The sequence below is a fragment of the Lutra lutra genome, chromosome 4 (assembly GCF_902655055.1).
Source record: "Lutra lutra chromosome 4, mLutLut1.2, whole genome shotgun sequence".
NCBI lineage: Eukaryota > Metazoa > Chordata > Mammalia > Carnivora > Mustelidae > Lutra > Lutra lutra.
This window is the reverse complement of record NC_062281.1, coordinates 53,451,025-53,469,958: the sequence shown is the minus strand read 5'-3', so window position 1 is coordinate 53,469,958 and position 18,934 is coordinate 53,451,025. Positions and strand designations below refer to the sequence as shown.

At 38.0% G+C, this 18,934-nt stretch overlaps 1 long non-coding RNA gene across 2 annotated transcripts in view; it reads left to right on the top strand.

Moving 5' to 3' along the window:
• Positions 1-16,623, top strand: part of LOC125098309 (uncharacterized) — a 122,462-nt gene extending 105,839 nt beyond the window's left edge. The window contains exons 3-4 of one of the 2 annotated variants that reach the window (XR_007126790.1): positions 12,441-12,502; positions 16,601-16,623. This is a non-coding gene — a long non-coding RNA (uncharacterized LOC125098309). Of the gene's footprint in view, positions 1-12,440; positions 12,503-12,850; positions 12,943-16,600 lie in introns of those variants that run through there. The other variant, XR_007126789.1, reaches the window with a different exon arrangement.
• The last annotated feature ends 2,311 nt before the right edge of the window (positions 16,624-18,934 follow it).

The following is an 18,934-nucleotide window of genomic DNA, read 5'->3' as shown; positions in this document are numbered from 1 at the left end:
TTATTTTTAATCATGCTTGTTGCAAACTTCAGGAGAAAGAAGATAGTGAAGTGTGACAGCCATCTCTGACCCCAAGCTGTCCGGTTGTTTAAATTCCTTTTTAAAAGTATTTTTTGTGAAGAAAGGCAGAATTTAAGGCCATGAACTTCAAAAACATGCATTAGTAACTCATATATGTTTGAAGTGATTAAAAAGTATAATTTGAGAACTATTTATCTCATACACTAATTATGTTTCATTATATTTTGTAACTAATTAGAACATGTTTCACTGTTCTTAAAAATTATGTTTAGATTTTAGATACACACTAAAATATCCTTATCACAAGAGAATCTTTATATCCTTATACCGAATGGCAAATACAGCAGAGAATTTTGCCAATTTAATAAGAGAACAGATCATATCCAAATTTAATTTCATTTTAGGCTAATTGATTCATTAGGAAATATATCCTTTATATAACTCCCTAGGTCATAAAAATTCCAGATCTCATCTTTTTATGAGCATAAGGAAAAAGAATTACAATACAGAAATTGAATAAACAAAAGAACTTTAATGTCCAAGTAATTTGCTTTTCAGTTTCCCTCCACTACTGAGGGAGTGTTCTTTTTTTTTAATTATTATTTTTTTATTTTTTATAAACATATAATGTATTTTTATCCCCAGGGGCACAGGTCTGTGAATCACCAGGTTTACACACTTCACAGCACTCACCATAGCACATACCCTCCCCAATGTCCATAACCCCACCCCCCTCTCCCAAACGCCATCCCCCAGCAACCCTCAGTTTGTTTTATGAAATTAAGACTCTCTTATGGTTTGTCTCCCTCCCAATCCCATCTTGTTTCATTTATTCTTCTCCTACCCCCTTAACCCCCCATGTTGCATATCCACTTCCTCATATCAGGGAGATCATATGATAGTTGTCTTTCTTCGATTGACTAATTTCGCTAAGCATGATACCCTCTAGTTCCATCCACATCGTCGCCAATGGCAAGATTTCATTTCTTTTGATGGCTGCATAGTATTCCATTGTGTATATATACCACATCTTCTTTATCCATTCGTCTGTTGATGGACATCTAGGTTCTTTCCATAATTTGGCTATTGTAGACATTGCTGCTATAAACATTCAGGTGCACGTGCCCCTTTGGATCACTATGTTTGTATCTTTAGGGTAAATACCCAGTAGTGCTATTGCTGGGTTATAGGGTAGTTCTATTTTCAACATTTTGAGGAACCTCCATGCTGTTTTCCAGAGCAGTTGCACCAGCTTGCATTCCCACCAACAGTGTAGGAGGGTTCCCCTTTCTCCGCATCCTCGCCAGCATCTGTCATTTCCTGATTTATTAATTTTAGCCATTCTGACTGGTGTGAGGTGATAGCTCATTGTGGTTTTGATTTGTATTTCCCTGATGCTGAGTGATATGGAACAGTTTTTCATGTGTCTGTTGGCCATCTGGATGTCTTCTTTGCAGAAATGTCTGTTCATGTCTTCTGCCCATTTCTTGATTGGATTATTTGTTCTTTGGGTGTTGAGTTTGCTAAGTTCTTTATAGATTTTGGACACTAGCCCTTTATCTGATATGTCGTTTGAAAATACCTTCTCCCATTCTGTCAGTTGTCTTTTGGTTTTGTTAACTGTTTCCTTTGCTGTGCAAAAGCTTTTGATCTTGATGAAATCCCAATAGTTCATTTTTGCCCTTGCTTCCCTTACCTTTGGTGATGTTCCTAGGAAGATGTTGCTGCGGCTGAGGTCCAAGAGGCTGCTGCCTGTGTTCTCCTCAAGGATTTTGATGGATTCCTTTCTCACATTGAGGTCCTTCATCCATTTTGAGTCTCTTCTCTTGTGTGGTGTAAGGAAATGATCCAATTTCATTTTTCTGCATGTGGCTGTCCAATTTTCCCAACACCATTTATTGAAGAGGCTGTCTCTTTTCCATTGGACATTCTTTCCTACTTTGTCGAAGATTAGTTGACCATAGAGTTGAGGGTCTATTTCTGGGCACTCTATTCTGTTCCATTGATCTATGTGTCTGTTTTTGTGCCAGTAACATGCTGTCTTGATGATATAATAGACCTTGAAGTCTGGAATTGTGATGCCACCAACTTTGGCTTTCTTTTTCAATATTCCTTTGGCTATTCGAGGTCTTTTCTGGTTCCATATAAATTTTAAGATTATTTGTTCCATTTCTTTGAAAAAAATAGGTGGGATTTTGATAGGAATTGCATTAAATGTGTAGATTGCTTTAGGTAGCATAGACATTTTCACAATATTTATTCTTCCAATCCAGGAGCATGGAACATTTTTCCATTTCTTTGTGTCTTCCTCAATTTCCTTCATGAGTACTTTATAGTTTTCTGAGTATAGATTCTTAGTCTCTTTGGTTAGGTTTATTCCTAGGTATCTTATAGTTTTGGGTGCAATTGTAAATGGGATGGACTCCTTAATTTCTCTTTCTTCTGTCTTGTTGTTGGTGTAGAGAAATGCAACTGATTTCTGTGCACTGATTTTATATCCTGACACTTTACTGAATTTCTGCACAAGTTCTAGTAGTTTTGGAGTGGAGTCTTTTGGGTTTTCCACATATAGTATCATATCATCTGCAAAGAGTGATAATTTGACTTCTTCTATGCCGATTCGGATGCCTTTAATTTCCTTTTGTTTTCTGATTGCTGAGGCTAGGACTTCTAGGACTATGTTGAATAGCAGTGGTGATAATGGACATCCCTGCCATGTTCCTGACCTTAGCAGAAAAGCTCTCAGTTTCTCTCCATTGAGAATGATATTTGCAGTGGGTTTTTCATAGATGGCTTTGATAATATTGAGGTATGTGCCCTCTATCCCTACATTTTGCAGAGTTTTGATGAGGAAGGGATGCTGTACTTTGTCAAATGCATTTTCAGCATCTATTGAGAGTATTGTATGGTTCTTGTTCTTTCTTTTATTAATGTATTCTATCACATTGATTGATTTGTGGATGTTGAACCAACCTTGCAGCCTTGGAGTAAATCCCACTTGGTCGTGGTGAATATTCCTTTTAATGCACTGTTGAATCCTATTGGCTAGTGTTTTGGTGAGAATTTTCGCGTCTGTGTTCATCAGGGATATTGGTCTGTAGTTCTCTTTTTGGATGGGATCCTTGTCTGGTTTTGGGATCAAGGTGATGCTGGCCTCATAAAATGAGTTTGGAAGTTTTCCTTCCATTTCTATTTTTTGGAAAGTTTCAGGAGAATAGGAATTATTTCTTCTTTAAATGTTTGGTAGAATTCCCCTGGGAAGCTGTCTGGCCCTGGGCTTTTGTTTGTTTGGAGATTTTTGATGACTGCTTCAATCTCCTTACTGGTTATGGGTCTGTTCAGGTTTTCTATATCTTCCTGGTTCAGTTGTGGTAGTTTATATGTCTCTAGGAATGCATCCATTTCTTCCAGATTGTCAAATTTGTTGGCGAGAGTTGCTCATAGTATGTTCTTATAATTGTCTGTATTTCTTTGGTGTTGGTTGTGCTCTCTCCTCTTTCATTCATGATTTTATTTATTTGGGTCCTTTCTCTTTTCTTTTTGATAAGTCTGGCCAGGGGTTTATCAATCTTATTAATTCTTTCAAAGAACCAGCTCCTAGTTTTGTTGATTTGTTCTATTGTTTTTTTGGTTTCTATTTCATTGATTTCTGCTTTGATCTTTATGATTTCTCTTCTCCTGCTGGGTTTAGGCTTTCTTTCTTGTTCTTTCTCCAGCTCCTTTAGGTGTAGGGTTAGGTTGTGTACCTGAGACCTTTCTTGTTTCTTGAGAAAGGCTTGTACTGCTATATATTTTCCCCTCAGGACTGCCTTTGCTGTGTCCCACAGATTTTGAACCGTTGTGTTTTCATTATCATTTGTTTCCATGAATTTTTTCAATTCTTCTTTAATTTCCTGGTTGAGCCATTCATTCTTTAGAAGGATGCTGTTTAGTCTCCATGTATTTGGGTTCTTTCCAAATTTCCTCTTGTGATTGAGTTCTAGCTTCAGAGCATTGTGGTCTGAAATTATGCAGGGAATGATCCCAGTCTTTTGATACCAGTTGAGACCTGATTTGTGACCCAGGATGTGATCTATTCTGGAGAATGTTCCATGTGCACTAGAGAAGAATGTGTATTCTGTTGCTTTGGGATGAAATGTTCTGAATATATCTGTGATGTCCATCTGGTCCAGTGTGTCTTATAAGGCCTTTATTTCCTTGTTGATCTTTTGCTTGGATGATCTGTCCATTTCAGTGAGGGAGTGTTAAAACCCCCTACTATTATTGTATTCTTGTCGATGTGTTTCTTTGATTTTGTTATTAATTGGTTTATATAGCTGGCTGCTCCCACGTTAGGGGCATAGATATTTAAAATTGTTAGATCTTCTTGTTGGACAGACCCTTTGTGTATGATATAGTGTCCTTCTTCATCTCTTACTATAGTCTTTGGCTTAAAATCTATCTGATCTGATATCCTGATAAGGATTGCCACCCCTGCTTTCTTCTGATGTCCATTAGCATGGTAAATTGTTTTCCACCCCCTCACTTTAAATCTGGAGGTGTCTTCAGGTCTAAAATGAGTTTCTTGTAGGCAACATATAGCTGGGTTTTGTTTTTTTATCCATTCTGATACCCTGTGTCTTTTGATTGGGGGCATTTAGCCCATTAACATTCAGGGTAAGTATTGAGAGATATGAATTTAGTGCCATTGTATTGCCTGTAAGGTGACTGTTATTGTATATTGTTTCTGTTCCTTTCTGATCTACTACTTTTAGGGTCTCTCTTTGCTTAGAGGAGCGCTTTCAATATTTCCTGTAGAGCTGGTTTGGTGTTTGCAAATTCGTTCAGTTTTTGTTTGTCCTGGAAGCTTTTAATCTCTCCTCTATTTTCAATGATAGCCTAGCTGGATAGAGTATTCTTGGCTGCATGTTTTTCTCGTTTAGTGCTCTGAATATATCATGCCAGCTCTTTCTGGCCTGCCAGGTCTCTGTGGATAAGTCTTCTGCCAATCTAATATTTTTACCATTGTATGTTACAGACTTCTTCTCCTGGGCTGCTTTCAGGATTTTCTCTTTGTCACTAAGACTTGTAAATTTTACTATTAGGTGACAGGGTGTGGACCTATTCTTGTTGATTTTGAGGGGGGTTCTCTGCACCTCCTGGATTTTGATGCTTGTTCCCTTTGCCATATTAGGGAAATTCTCTCCAATAATTCTCTCCAGTATACCTTCTACTCCCCTCTCTCTCTTTCTCTTCTTCTTCTGGAATCCCAATTATTCTAATGTTGTTTCGTCTTATGGTGTCACTTATCTCTCGAATTCTCCCCTCGTGGTCCAGTAGCTGTTCGTCCCTCTTTTGCTCAGCTTCTTTATTCTCTGTCATTTGGTCTTCTGTATCACTGATTCTTTCTTCTGCCTCATTTATCCTAGCAGTGAGAGCCTCCATTTTTGATTGCACCTCATTAATAGCTTTTTTGATTTCAACTTGGTTAGATTTTAGTTCTTTTATTTCTCCCGAAAGGGCTTTTATATCTCCTGAGAGGGTTTCTCTAATATCTTCCATGCCTTTTTTGAGCCTGGCTAGAACCTTGAGCATTCTGAACTCTAGATCTGACATATTACCAATGTCTGTATTGATTAGGTCCCTATCCTTCTGTACTGCCTCGTGTTCTTTTTTTTTGTGGTGAATTTTTCCGCGTCGTCATTTTGTCCAGATAAGAGTATATGAAGGAGCAAGTAAAATACTAAAAGGGTGGCAGAGACCCCAGGAAAATACGCTTTAACCAAATTAGAAGAGACCCCAAATCGTGGGTTGAGAAAGGGGATAAAAAGAGGTTCAGAAAAAAAAAAAAGAAACAATCAAAAAAGAAAACAAATAAAGAAAAAATAAAAAAAGAAAAAATGTATTAGAAAACAAGTTAAAAAACGTTAAAAAAGAAAAGGGTAAACGTTAAAAAAAATTAGCAGAAGAAGAAAAACAAATTGAAAAAAAATTAAATTAACTGCAAGACTAAAGAATCATGGGGAGAAAGCCATGAGTTCCGTGTTTTGCTTTCTCCTCCTCTGGAATTCTGATGCTCTTCTTGGTATTGAACCTGGGCTCCTTGGTAAGTGAACTTGGTCCTGGCTGGATTTCTTTTTGATCTTCTGGGGGAGGGGCCTATTGTAGTGATTCTCAAGTGTCTTTGCCCCAGGCGGAATTGCACCGCCCTTACCAGGGACTGGGCTGAGTAATCCCCTCGGGTTTGGTTTCGGGAGCTTTTATTCCCTAAATGCTTTCTGTAGAGTTCCAGAGGATGGGAATGAAAATTCTGACCTCCCCGTCTCCGGCCCGGAGGAGTCAAGAGCTCGGGGCCCCACTCCTCAGTGCGCCCTCAGAGAATAGCGCCCAATCACTCCCGTCTCCCTGGCCTCTGGCCGCGCTCCGAGCTCACCGAGCCTGTGACTAGTTCAAGGTAACCCAGAGCTGAGAGCTCACTCCTCGGCTCTGTCTCTGTAGCCAGCTTCCCCGTTCTAATACCTGCAAGCTCTGCGACACTCAGACACCCCCGATCCTTCTGTGACCCTGCAGGACCTGGGGCCACACTGACCCCGTATGGGCTTCACCCCAGTTTAGCCTCTGGAGCGATGTCCCTCAGTGGAACAGACTTTTAAAAGTCCTGATTTTGTGCTCTGTTTTCCACCGCTTGCTGGGAGCCAGCCCCCTCCCCCCACGGTCTATCTTCCCATCGCTTTGGATTCACTTCTCCGCCAGTCCTACCTTTCAGAAAGTGGTTGATTTTCTGTTTCTAGACTTGCTGTTCTTCTTCTCTTCGATCTCCCATTGGATTTGTAGGTGTTTGCAATGTTTAGGTAAGCTATCTAGCTGATCTGCTACCTGATGTAGTCTCAGCCTGTTTCTTCTCCGCCATCTTGACTCCTCCCCTGAGGGAGTGTTCTTAAGGGGAGAGTTAAATTTCTAATTATATATATATATATATATATATATATATATATTTTATGTGGAACAGTCTTTATTCCTTCAGCCATTATTCATATTAGGACAGTGTCAAGATTCTTTATTGACCTGGTTATTTTACTGGGGCAAAGACTCATTTTGTTTGTAAGACTTGTAGCAGATGCTGCTGGTACCCTACCTTATCTCCTAGATACGTGTAGTTCTCATTCTTAACAGGTATCCCATAGCAGGCACCTGTGGTTCTTCGCTGAGGGCTTCTTCTGTCTGATGCTTCCTGAGTCTTTTCTGGTATCCTCTCCTTGCACTCAAATCTTAGTCTCATGTTTGCTTCTGGGGGAACCTTACTTAAATTACCTTTCTCAAAATATCCTACTGTGTACTTTTACACTCAAACATAAATTTTGCCTTTACTTGAATCTTAAGAGACAGGGAATATTAAGATATCAAATGTTTTTGGTCAGCCATGTTAAGACTTTAAAAAAAAAATCTTGATTTTAAAACAAAGGGAGGGTTGCCTGTGTGGCTTGGTCAGTTAAGTGTCTGATTGCTGATTTTGGGTCAGGTCAAGATCTTGGGGCTGTGAGATTGAGCTCCATGTTGGGCTCTGCTCAGTGGGGAGTCTGCTTGAGATGCTCTCTCTCCCCCTATCTCTGCCCTTCCCTCTGCTCCTGTGCTCTAAATATAAAATAAAATAAAATAAAATAAAATAAAATAAAATAAAAGCAAGGGGATATCATTGAAGGGGTTTCCAGCAAAGGAATGGCAAGATCAGATATTCATTTTGTGGAGGATGGATTTGAGAAAGGCAAGACCTGGGGTGGATATCCACTGAGGAGTGTGTCGCTGTAGTCCAGGCAAGAAATGGTGGCCAACTGTGGTGACAGCAGCATATAATAATTACAAAGAGAAGGGTGTGGTTCTGAGAGACATTAATGGAGTGGAATTGACAGAACTCGGCTATTGGTATTAAATAGCTGTGAAGGCGAGGGAATAACTGGTTAGCTGTCCGTGCTACTTTTCTTCTTAAGGAAGAAGAAAGTTTGGAGAATGGAGAGAAAAGCTTTTGTTTTTGACTTGTTATGTTTGAAATATATGTGTGAGCTTGAAGAAGCATATGCTGTTTTAGAGGGAATGTAAATAAGACATGTTTGTGAAGCTGATATTTAAATTTACTTTTATTTGTTCAAAATGTCTTCCACATTCTGTCCAGAGCATCTGTCATCTGTATCATTTTTACATTAGTATGTTTCACATTTTCCTGCTACTGAAAATTATACCATGATGTAACCATTTGGACTAATTGCCATTTGCATATCAGTTCATACCTCTTAGGTGCCAGGAGACTAGGTAGAGAATCAACTTATGTGAAGCTTGTATCTGTTAGACATTTGAAATGGATAAAATAATTAGAATGTGTGTGAGTGCAAAGGATGGTTGGCGTGTATACAGAATATTTTAAAAAATACCTCTATAATTGAAGGAAAAAGACTTGTTTTGTAAGATTTGAAAACTCTCTTTAGCCATCTGCAAAGCACCAATGTGGCAAGTACTAACTGATATTAATTATTTTATGAAATAATTTGATTTTCCTCCTTTTGTTATGTGTTCATTTATATGGACAGCAGTGTTTAATGGACAAAGCAGATAATGCACCCTGTCCTCATGAAACTTACATGAGGGAGGGGAGATAGGCAAAAGACATGAAACAATAAATGGGTAAACTATTTATTATGATAGGTGCTGATAATGCTCTGAAAACAATGAAGAAATAGATCAGGTTAGAGGAAATGGGGAAGTGGGTAGTGAAGGTGGGGTTGGGAGAGGCAGTTCGTAGGATTAATATAGGTCTGCTGAGAAAGTGAGATCTAACCAAATGTTGGTAGGAGGCTAGGGAGTGAGACAAGAGTATATTTGGAGGAAGAACATTCCAGGCAGATCAGCTAGAATAAAACACCTAAGATGGGAGCAGACCTGGGAAAATCAAGAAACAGCAGGGAGATCAAAAGGCTGGAGGAGTGAGCAAGAGAAGAACCAGGATGCCAGGTGATGAAGAGTACCTTATTGTGGGAGCTTAAGCTTTTACTGTGAGTGAGATGGGAAGAAGTAAAAAGGGTAAGGGCAGAACAAAGATATTTTCTGACATATTTTTAAAGGATCACTCAGGCTTCTACTGAGAATAGACAATAAATGGTCTCGTATGAAAGCAGAGATCACTTAGGAGGCTTTTACACCTGTCCAGCTGAGAGGTGATAGGGGCCTGAATCAATACAGTAGTGATGGGAGACATGACAAGTGGCTAGACTCTTCATATTTTTTGCATGTAGAGCCAAAAGGATTTGCTGATAGTTTGTATCTGAAATGTGAGAAACAGAAGAGTCAAAGGTGGCCTGAAGTCTTTGGCCTAAGTGAGTAGTAGGATGGAATTGCTTTTCACCAAACTGGGAATGCTATAGAACAGCAGGTTTTGGGGGTGGGCTGAAGAATCAACAGTTCAATTAGGTGTGATATCCTAAGTTTGAGGTATTTATTAGATTACCAAGTGTTTAAAAATAAAATAATGCTGAGTATCTGAATATAACCGAATAAAGCTTACAATGCCTCAAGCTTTTTTCCTCATCATTTATTCATTTTGTTTTACACTAAATAAATGACACTATACTTGTAGCAGGAGGCTCCTGGCAATACCATTGTAAGCCTGAATTTGTGTGAGTAGGTCTTGTAGATCAGTGAGACTATATATGCTGAAAGGCAATTTACAAAAGAGGGACAGAAGGACCTCATGGAAAATAATTCATATTAAAGGAAGTGGCAAAATACACAGGCTTGTCCCTATAGCAAAGCTTTATCTGTCAAACCAGAGGGACAGTACTAGCCACAGAATGGTGCCCATCTCTCAGATGTGTTCCAAGTCCAGTTTCTTCTCTCCCGACTCCCTTCTGTGGTAGACTTAATTTTGGATATTATGGGAGAGAGGGTTGTGAATAAAAAGTGAAAGAATTACTTTTACTAAAACCTCTGTAAGATATTAGGACAGAAGAGATTATTGCATTGGCTTATTTCTGACAAGATTGGTAAGGTTGGGAAAGAAGATCAATTTCTTACATTAGTTAGAACACTGTGTAGCTTTGGTACTTTGGTATTCACTGCGTGAGTAGCCCGAGCAATGATATGGATGTGTCCACAGGGTCAGGGACCTTGAGGATTATGGTATGGTGGTAGCCAGTGGAAGCAGGAGTGGAGCAAAGTTGGTGGTGCCAAGTCACAAGGTAGATGTTATGGACTACATATTGTGTTCCCCTCAAATTCATATGTTGAAATCCTGACTCCCCCAGTGTGATGATTTTAGGAACTAAGGCCTTTGGCTGTAATTAGGTGATAAGAGTTGAACCCTCATGAATAGGATTAGTGTTCTTATAAGAAGAAATATAAGAGACATGATCTCTCTTTCCACTACGGGAGGACATAATGAGAAAATAGCCATCTACAAAACTGGAAGATGGCCTTCACCAGGGACCTGAGCATGCTGGTACCTTAATCTTAAGCTTCTAGCCTCCAGAACTGTGAGAAATAATTTTTTTTTTGTTTAAGCCAATCATTTCATTTTATGGTACTTTGTGATAGCAGTTCAAACAGCCTAAGACAGTATATCTCAAGATCTTTATGAAATTCCCACTGGGGACTCATACCAGTACTTAGGGTGTGTGGTGTGTACGTGTATGTGTGTGTGTACTACACAGACTTTTGGGTTCAAAATATTAGATGGATTTGAGAACCAGAGAAATATAAGGTTTTGTTTCTTTGTTTTGTTTTGCCTCAATCTGGGGTGGACTAAGGGGGTGGCTTTAAATGAATCATTTTTAGCAAAAAAAAAAAAAATACTATATTTTTGGTCACTGTGGTTATTTGGCATAGGATGCTACTGAAACACAAATCATGAGTCTCATTTCTACATATACCTGTTGGGAAAGATTGATTAAGAAAGTAATATTTATTGTGTCTATTCTGTGCAAGACACTATTGTAAATGCTTTACATAAGCTATTTCATGATATAAGTTACCATTGACTCAGCGAAGCCTGGAGAAAGAAGGGCTTCATTATAAAGATGATGATGACAATGACGATGACATTGAGGACAACAACTATTTACAGAGTAACTAATATCTTAGGCATATACAGTGTGTTTTTCATACATTATGCTACTTAATATTTGCCTCAGTACTATTAGATGGACATCATTACACTCATTTTACAAATGAGGAAACTGAGAATCAGGTCTGTTGAGAAATTTGCCCAAGGTTACACAGGTAAGCTGCAGAGTGGCTATTCAAATCTAGACCTCTGACTTTGAAGTCTACCTACTTGCTAAGACGGCTAGTGCTTCAATAATGCTACACAAATCACCCCAGAATTCAGAGGCTTTCAATTTAAAATTTCTATTTTTCTCACTTCTGTAGCTGTGGATCTGCAGGAGCAGAGCTGCTTTCTGGCTGGGCCAGCCTGGTTGACTCCTGATCTGGGTTATGGCTTATGTATCTCATTTGGGGTGTTCTAAGGATGTACTTTTGTCATGGCTATCAGAGATGCCCAGGCAGACCACATACACTTTTTTAATGCCTCTGCTCTGGTTATATCCACAAATATTTCAAAGAAAGTTACATGGCCAACCCCAGTGTCAGTGGGAATGAGGAAGCATCCTCACAGTGGGAAGAGCTGTGAGACTAGATGGCTTGGAGAATAGATTAATGATTTTATAATAGGGAAGGAGCGAAGAATTGAATACAATAATCCAATTTACCATCATACTGCATCCCACTACTTTCCTGTTGAAAGGAAATTTATTTCCCTCCTGCCTTGAAAGAGTCATTTTATAACTATATTATCCATTGATGGTGGTTTGGAAAGCTAAGAGCCGCATCACACAAAACATTAGATCTTAATACATGCTTGAAAAACTACTGATGACACTGAGTGTTCTAGTTAACTGGGAAGTGCAAAGGCGCATTTTCTACTTCTATTACTTACATGCGTTTCTCTTTGAGTAAGATAAAATTAAGTTTAAATGCTGCCATCTGTGTCCAAGTTGGATCTCCTTATAGTTCTGAGACTTACTCCTCACTCACTTTCCATAATTGCTAATTTCTTGCCCATGCGGATGTTTCTATAATAATGAATATTACCTCTTAAGCTTTTCCATGTGATAAGAAAGCACCTTGTTGGTTCATTAAAATCAGAAAAACAATATGATCCAACAAATTACTTTGCCTCTTACATACCAAAATTCTTTTTTTGGTTGAGTGTTTTGTTTTGTTTCATTTTAGGTAGTGATAAAGGCTTCGTGCAGACGATGCTTTCATTTGTGGAGATTCTGCACATTCGTACTGCCTTAACTTGCATATCACAGAATCAAAATTCTGTGATTTTGAAATCTTACAGGAGGTAAATGCTAATAACCCTGAATTGTTGTTTATTTGTACCCTGCCAGGTGGAAGTGCATTTATCAACATTCACTTGAAATCTGGGTATACCTTCCTGAGTTATCTTCAGGTGAGTCCTGAAATGTTCGTAAAAACCTTCAAAGTTAATCTAAAAGCAATTTAAGGGAGAGTCGTAGCAGACACTTTTGTTCTTTATTTGTATCTTTGGCTTTGTAAGAGGTCCTTTTCAAGGTGCACCACAGTGGAGCTAGAAGTAGTTCTAACAGGAGGTAGCTTCTCGCAGAGAGGAAGCTTAGTTTAGACATCTCACTTCTTTAACATTTCTTTCCAACCTCCTATCAAAAGCATCCACTGGGGGCCTGTGAAAGCACATGGGGAATATGCTGTGAAAAACCGTTCACCTTTGATAGCCAAGAGCAAAAGTCAGGCAAAGGTGACCTTTTTTCCTTTTCTGTAGCTCAGCTGAGGAACTTGCTTTTTGAACTTTGGCAGCTTAGCTTCTTCCACCATCCAGTCCTCTCAACAGCCAGTATAGGACAGCCCAGCAGGTGAGTTAATTGCTTCTCATTGTAAAAACCTGCAAAGTTCACTTTGCAAAACACTCCACAGTTAGTGGTGGGAAACATGCTTCCAAAAAGTGACAGCAGTTCGAGGGACCACGAAATGCCTCTTCTGTTCATTCTGCTTGAACCTGTAGACAGCTTGTTTTCACGGCTCTGAGCACTGGGCACTAAGCTAAGGGCTCTACGGAACAGCTTTATGAAGTGGGTAGTATTCTTAGACCCACTTTATAGGAAAGGAATCAGAGGCTTAGAAAAATGACAGTTTGTTTCTCAAGGTCATACAGCTGTTAAATGGAGGAATCAAGGTTGGACTTTAAAACATATTCACAATCACGTCAGCTGTCTAACTCCTCTCGTTGTGCCTTTGCAGTGGGAATGCTTCATAGGTGGGTAAACATCCACCAGAAATGATTAAGTATCTTCATTTCAAAACCTTTTTAATGGAATTATATGTGTGCATGTGTTTCTGTACCAGAACCAATTTGAAGAAAAATGTGAGGCTTTCCTGAATCCCTGAAATGTTGTTTTAAGGACAAAGGTGTGGAAAAAGTAGAGTCACAGAATCAAAAGAAATAGCTTAAAGAAGCAAAGCACTTGAAATCTTATCCTGATTCTACCTTCCTGGGAGTGTGACCTTTGGAAAATCACCTTGTATTTCTGAAATTCACTTTCCCCATCTGTAAAATGGAGATACTTAATCTCTCTTTTATGAGTCAATGAGACAATACATACGTTAATATATGCCTAATAATAGTAGGACTCTACTGCTGTTAGGTGACTTCCATTTTCTGTAGTAAGATGTGTGTTTGTGCATTTGTGTAGGCATGTATATGTATGTATGTATGGGAAATGGGCAGTATCTATCATATTGTTTTGACGAGTATGTCGATTTGACTTTTCTAAGTATTTTATAACAAATGGTCCTGGTGGAGTTCACCAGCAGGAAGGCATATTAAGAATAGGAAAACAGTGCAGAAAAGCAGTTACACCAGTATTTGCCAGATTTTTTTCTTAGACCATGATTATATTAGATATACATTGATGCTTAATGAGGTTCTTAAATGATTACCTTGTAGGAGACCTCTTATTTGCCAAATTTAATTCACTTTAATTTTTTTGAAAGGCATCATTATGATAAAATGTTTATTTTTTCCTCCTAAAAGGACTCTTCTGTATACAAGTTTATATTAGAAAGAGCAATGATACTAAATAAAACATAAAATCCTTTACAGGTATTTGACACTGTTAAACAACATGTCCTTTTTTGATATTTCTAAAAGAAAGAAAAACCCAACTCTAACAAATTAGCAAACTACATATTAGCCAAATCCATAGTTATTTAGAGCTAGGCTAAAATTTTGAAAACTGCATATAGTACTTTTGATTTGTTTGGGCGCACATAATATTGGCATTCTCTGTAAAAAATACTCCCTTTCTCATTCAGAATCTTAGCTTTGTGCATAAAGGACTTAGATGTTTTCTTTCCAGAGTATTTATTTGACTCTTAAAAAGTAAACTAATTTGTTGAGCCACAGAATAGTCTATAGATGGTCTCAGACCGAGATACATTTAACAACATACTTTTGATTCCCAGAGTATTCACTGAGCAGTCATGAGTAACTAAAAGAATTGAAAGAAAGATTCCAAGGTGTCTGTTATTATAGGCGCTGGGAATTGTGCAGGGGATGAATCAGACATAATCCATCTTTTATGGAGTTTATAGGATAGCCAGATCAACTTCCACAGTTTCTCTTACATTTAGTTAGTAACTGACATTACATCTCTCTGAATAAACAGTAGCACAGCAGTCTGTGATATAAATTATCTGCATTATATTTTTAACTTCATCTTAATAATATGGAGGTCTGGCTTTCTATAAGGTAATAGGAATTAACATCTAGCTGTGATTTTGGTTAATCTGCAAAGTTTCTGTGTATGCCAAGAAAACTCTTTTCTTAAAATTCCCAGGGTTGATTCATGGGCTGGACAGGTCATTTAACTTGGCATATTTCACTGACCTTGGCAAAATAGACCTTCGAATACTACTAAAAATCCTTAGCACTGGGCAACTCTTCAGTGATTCAGGATTTAGTTACTTATTCAGTTTTTGGCAAGAGTTTCTAACATGTCAGCTGAACATATTTTCCATTCTGTGTTTTTGCCCTCATAAAATCAGATTTCCCATACCTGTGTTTTTTGATCCCATAATTCCTTCTTTCACATTTATAGCTGTTCCCTGGCCAGGTGTGGGTATCTGTCTGTTGCAGCTGATTCATGAGCACTCCAGCTTGCCTCAGAAAGGACAGAGTGAAATTTCATGGAGCACTTTGGCATGTCTTTCTCCACCATTTCTCATAGACTCTGGGCATAAATAATTTGTTAGGAACAGAATGTGCAGAAATATAAAGAGGAGTGGCTGATGAGGTAGTGAGTCAGGAGACATCATGAGGTGTGGGCATCTGACAGAAGATTTAGGATGCCAAGGAGTTTGGAGTTGATCTGATAGCAGACAAGAAGTCCTTGAGTACGGGAGTAGTGTAATGAAAACTGCATCTCATACGAAGACCTTGATCTAATGGCTTGGATAAGTCAACATGGGGGGAAAAAATTGGAAGCAATAACAAGTCATAATAGTATGAACAGGTAATAATGAGGTTTTAATGGTGATTTTAAGATTTTTTTTCTTCTTAAGTAGAATATAACTGAGGATAAAATAATATTTTTTTCAATATTTTAATAGTTGGAAAGCAGACAGATTGAGATAATCTTGAGAAAATTTAAGTAAGGAGTTTAAGGTTCTTCCAATTTTCATCTTCCATTGTCCATCCTAGATTTCATTATGCCATGCCTCTGTCTTGATTATGCAGGCCCTACCCTTAACTGAATGATTTAGAAGTAATTTTAGGTTTCTGTAATTTTTATTTGAAAGAGGAGTTTTAGATCCCATATTGATATCTATTTGCCTATCAACTTTCTATAGCTATAAAATTGTTCAACATAATATATAATTAATCTTTACCAGCAAAAATGCAAATTATAAAATTATGAAATATGAACTTTATCCACTTTTGTGTTCTTCATCATCATCCATTTGTTCATTTATCTATCTTCTTTGGGGCTTATGGTTAACATTTATAAAGCATTTCAGAATGACTTTGAAAGGCAGATCAATGTGTGTTTTGACCTTGTATTTAGGAGTTCCCCTTAGAGACCACTACATCAAAATTCTTACTGGTGATCTCAAATAAGATGGTTGCAGACATATATATCACTTAGGATATACCTAGGAACTGACATAGATTAAAGACAGATTAAAAAAAAAGTTAGGGATTGTTATCTCAAGTGGTGGTGTATTTCTATATTTTTGGCTACACTCAGACATATTATGTTCATTAAAGAGGAATTGTCAGTCTACTATTATTATTTCATATCAGCTCTTTAGATCTGAGCAAATTAATATACTCAAATGTGGTTGGTCTAAATTGAGGTGCAGTATGTATAAAATACACACTAGGTTTTGAAGATTAGTACAAAAGAAGAATATAAAATATTTCTTTAATAATTTTTGTACTGATTACATCTTGAAATAGTATTTTTGAAATACCTAGTTACATAAAGTATATTTCTAAAATTATTTCATCTAGGGCGCCTGGGTGACTCAGTGCGTTAAAGCCTCTGCCTTTGGCTCAGGTCATGATTCCAGGGTCCTGGGATGGAGCCCCACATCGGACTCTGTGCTCCGGGGGAGCCTGCTCCACTCCGCCCCCCCCCGCCGCCCCGCCTGCCTCTCTGCCTACTTGTGATCTCTGTCAAATAAATAAAAATAAAATCTTTTAAAAAATAAAATGATCTCATCTGTTTATTTTTTATTTAGCTACTAGAAAATCTTAAACACATAGCTCATGTATTTTTACATGAAACATTAGTCTAAACATTTCTGCAAATAGTTGTTGCACAGATGAGTAGGCCTATGAAAATTCTATTTACCAGATTTCCTTTTCCTTTGTCTACAGTAAAATGCCATATTTGTTGGAGTCCACATCTATCCTCCCACAATCCTACCCCAGCAATCCCCCATATCATTAGGTGAAAGAGCAGAAGCATCTGCTTGAAGTACAAATGTGTTCTGTGAACAGCAAAGAGGTAAACATAGGAAGGAGAGGCAGCTGTTCCCACTTTTCAGAAAGACTCCCTGATTCATTTCTAATTGGCTTGTGCTTGCTCTGTCTTGCCAGATACGTTTCAGTCCAATACATTTGTGGTCTGTAGCTATCCTTGAGGACATCCCAGTCTGCTAAGGGCCATCGCCTTTCACTAAAGTCAGTAAATCCTGGGCAAGGTACATTGCTCTGCAGAATCTTTGTAATAAAAAATCTTTGGCCGTAGAGCCAGAGAGGAGAATCTTTCTCTTCTCCTCCTCCTCCTCCTCTTTTTTTTTTTTTTTTGACTCCAAATTTATTTCATTTGTCTTCCCCTGATCATATACATGCTTGAGACAGTCAATGCTTTCCCAGGGTAGATTAATTGTAGACTCAATCTCCACCTGTACCCCTGACTATGGCACCACAGATTGGTGTAGGAAGGTTAAGCTGACCTCAATGACATCATTCTTAAAAGAATAGGAAACTTATTGAATACATACTACGTGCTAGACACTAAGGGCTATTTACAATCATTCTCCCAATGACTCTTTATTTCAAGCTTATGAGAAGTTTTTTGATATTCTAATTTTATAGTGAAAAAAACCCCTGAATATCAGAGAGATCCCATAACTAACCAGGATGGAGCCTTAATTTGAAATCAGCTATCTCTAAGTCTATTCATGATTTTTCATGTTACCGTTTTGCTAGGAATGTATTTTCTGTTTAATTAGTTTATTATTAGTAGACCTTTTTTCCCCTACTATTTGCATTTCTTTCCTTACTGTAGTTAAGATTTTATTTTATATTTTTAAGATTTTATTTATTTATTTGACAGAGAGAGAGACATTACAAGTAGGCAGAGAGACAGGCGGAGAGGGGAAGCAGGCTCCCTGCTGAGCAGAGAGCCCAGTGCAGGGCGCGATCCCAGGACCCTGAGATCATGACCTGAGCTGAAGGCAGAGGCTTAACCCACTGAGCCACCCAGGCGCCCTGTAGTTAAGATTTTTAAAAATATTTTCTTACTTTATACTGTCTCATAATTACCTTTTAAATAATATTACTCGTGATTTATCCACACTTCATTAAATTTAGTCTTTAAGATTGACTTTTAATCATCATCTGTTGGTCATTTGTAAACTTTAAAAAACAATGGCTAACAAGCATATATGGTTTCAACTACATGCCAGGAGCAGTTTGCATCACTTTATATATATGTTCTCATTTAATTATCTGCCAGACACTATGTTGCAGGTATTATTATTATCCCTGTTTTACAAATAAGGAAACTGAGACAATGGAGGTTAATGATTACTAAGTGGAAGAACCAGCATCAAGCCTAGGCATCCTACTTCCAGTCTACATGCTAAACTCCTGTGCTGCTAGCCTGCTTTTTCCCAATTAACGGGTTACCTACTCTTTTTCTTTTTTTTGAGATTTTATTCATTTATTTGAAAGAGAGAGCATGAGCGGGAGGCGAAGAGGGAGAAGGAGAAGCAGACACCCAACTGAGCAGAGAGCCTAACATGGGGCTGGATCCCAGGACTCTGAGATCTCGTCCTGAGCCAAAGGCAGACAGACACTTAACTGACTGAGCCACCTACTCTTTATAGTTTTTTCTTCAGAAATATTTCCATTTATTGCCAGTTTCCATTTCCCATGAAAAATAATAGGCCCCATCAGAGGAACATTGTGGGAGATGAACTAAATTTAAGTAGTTAAGTTTTGAAATAGAAACAAATATTTAAATTGTCTTTATTGTTTTGCTTCCTCTGCATCTATATTTTGTGAGTTATATAATTCTTATTTTATTCAATTCAAATTCAAATTTACCTAGTC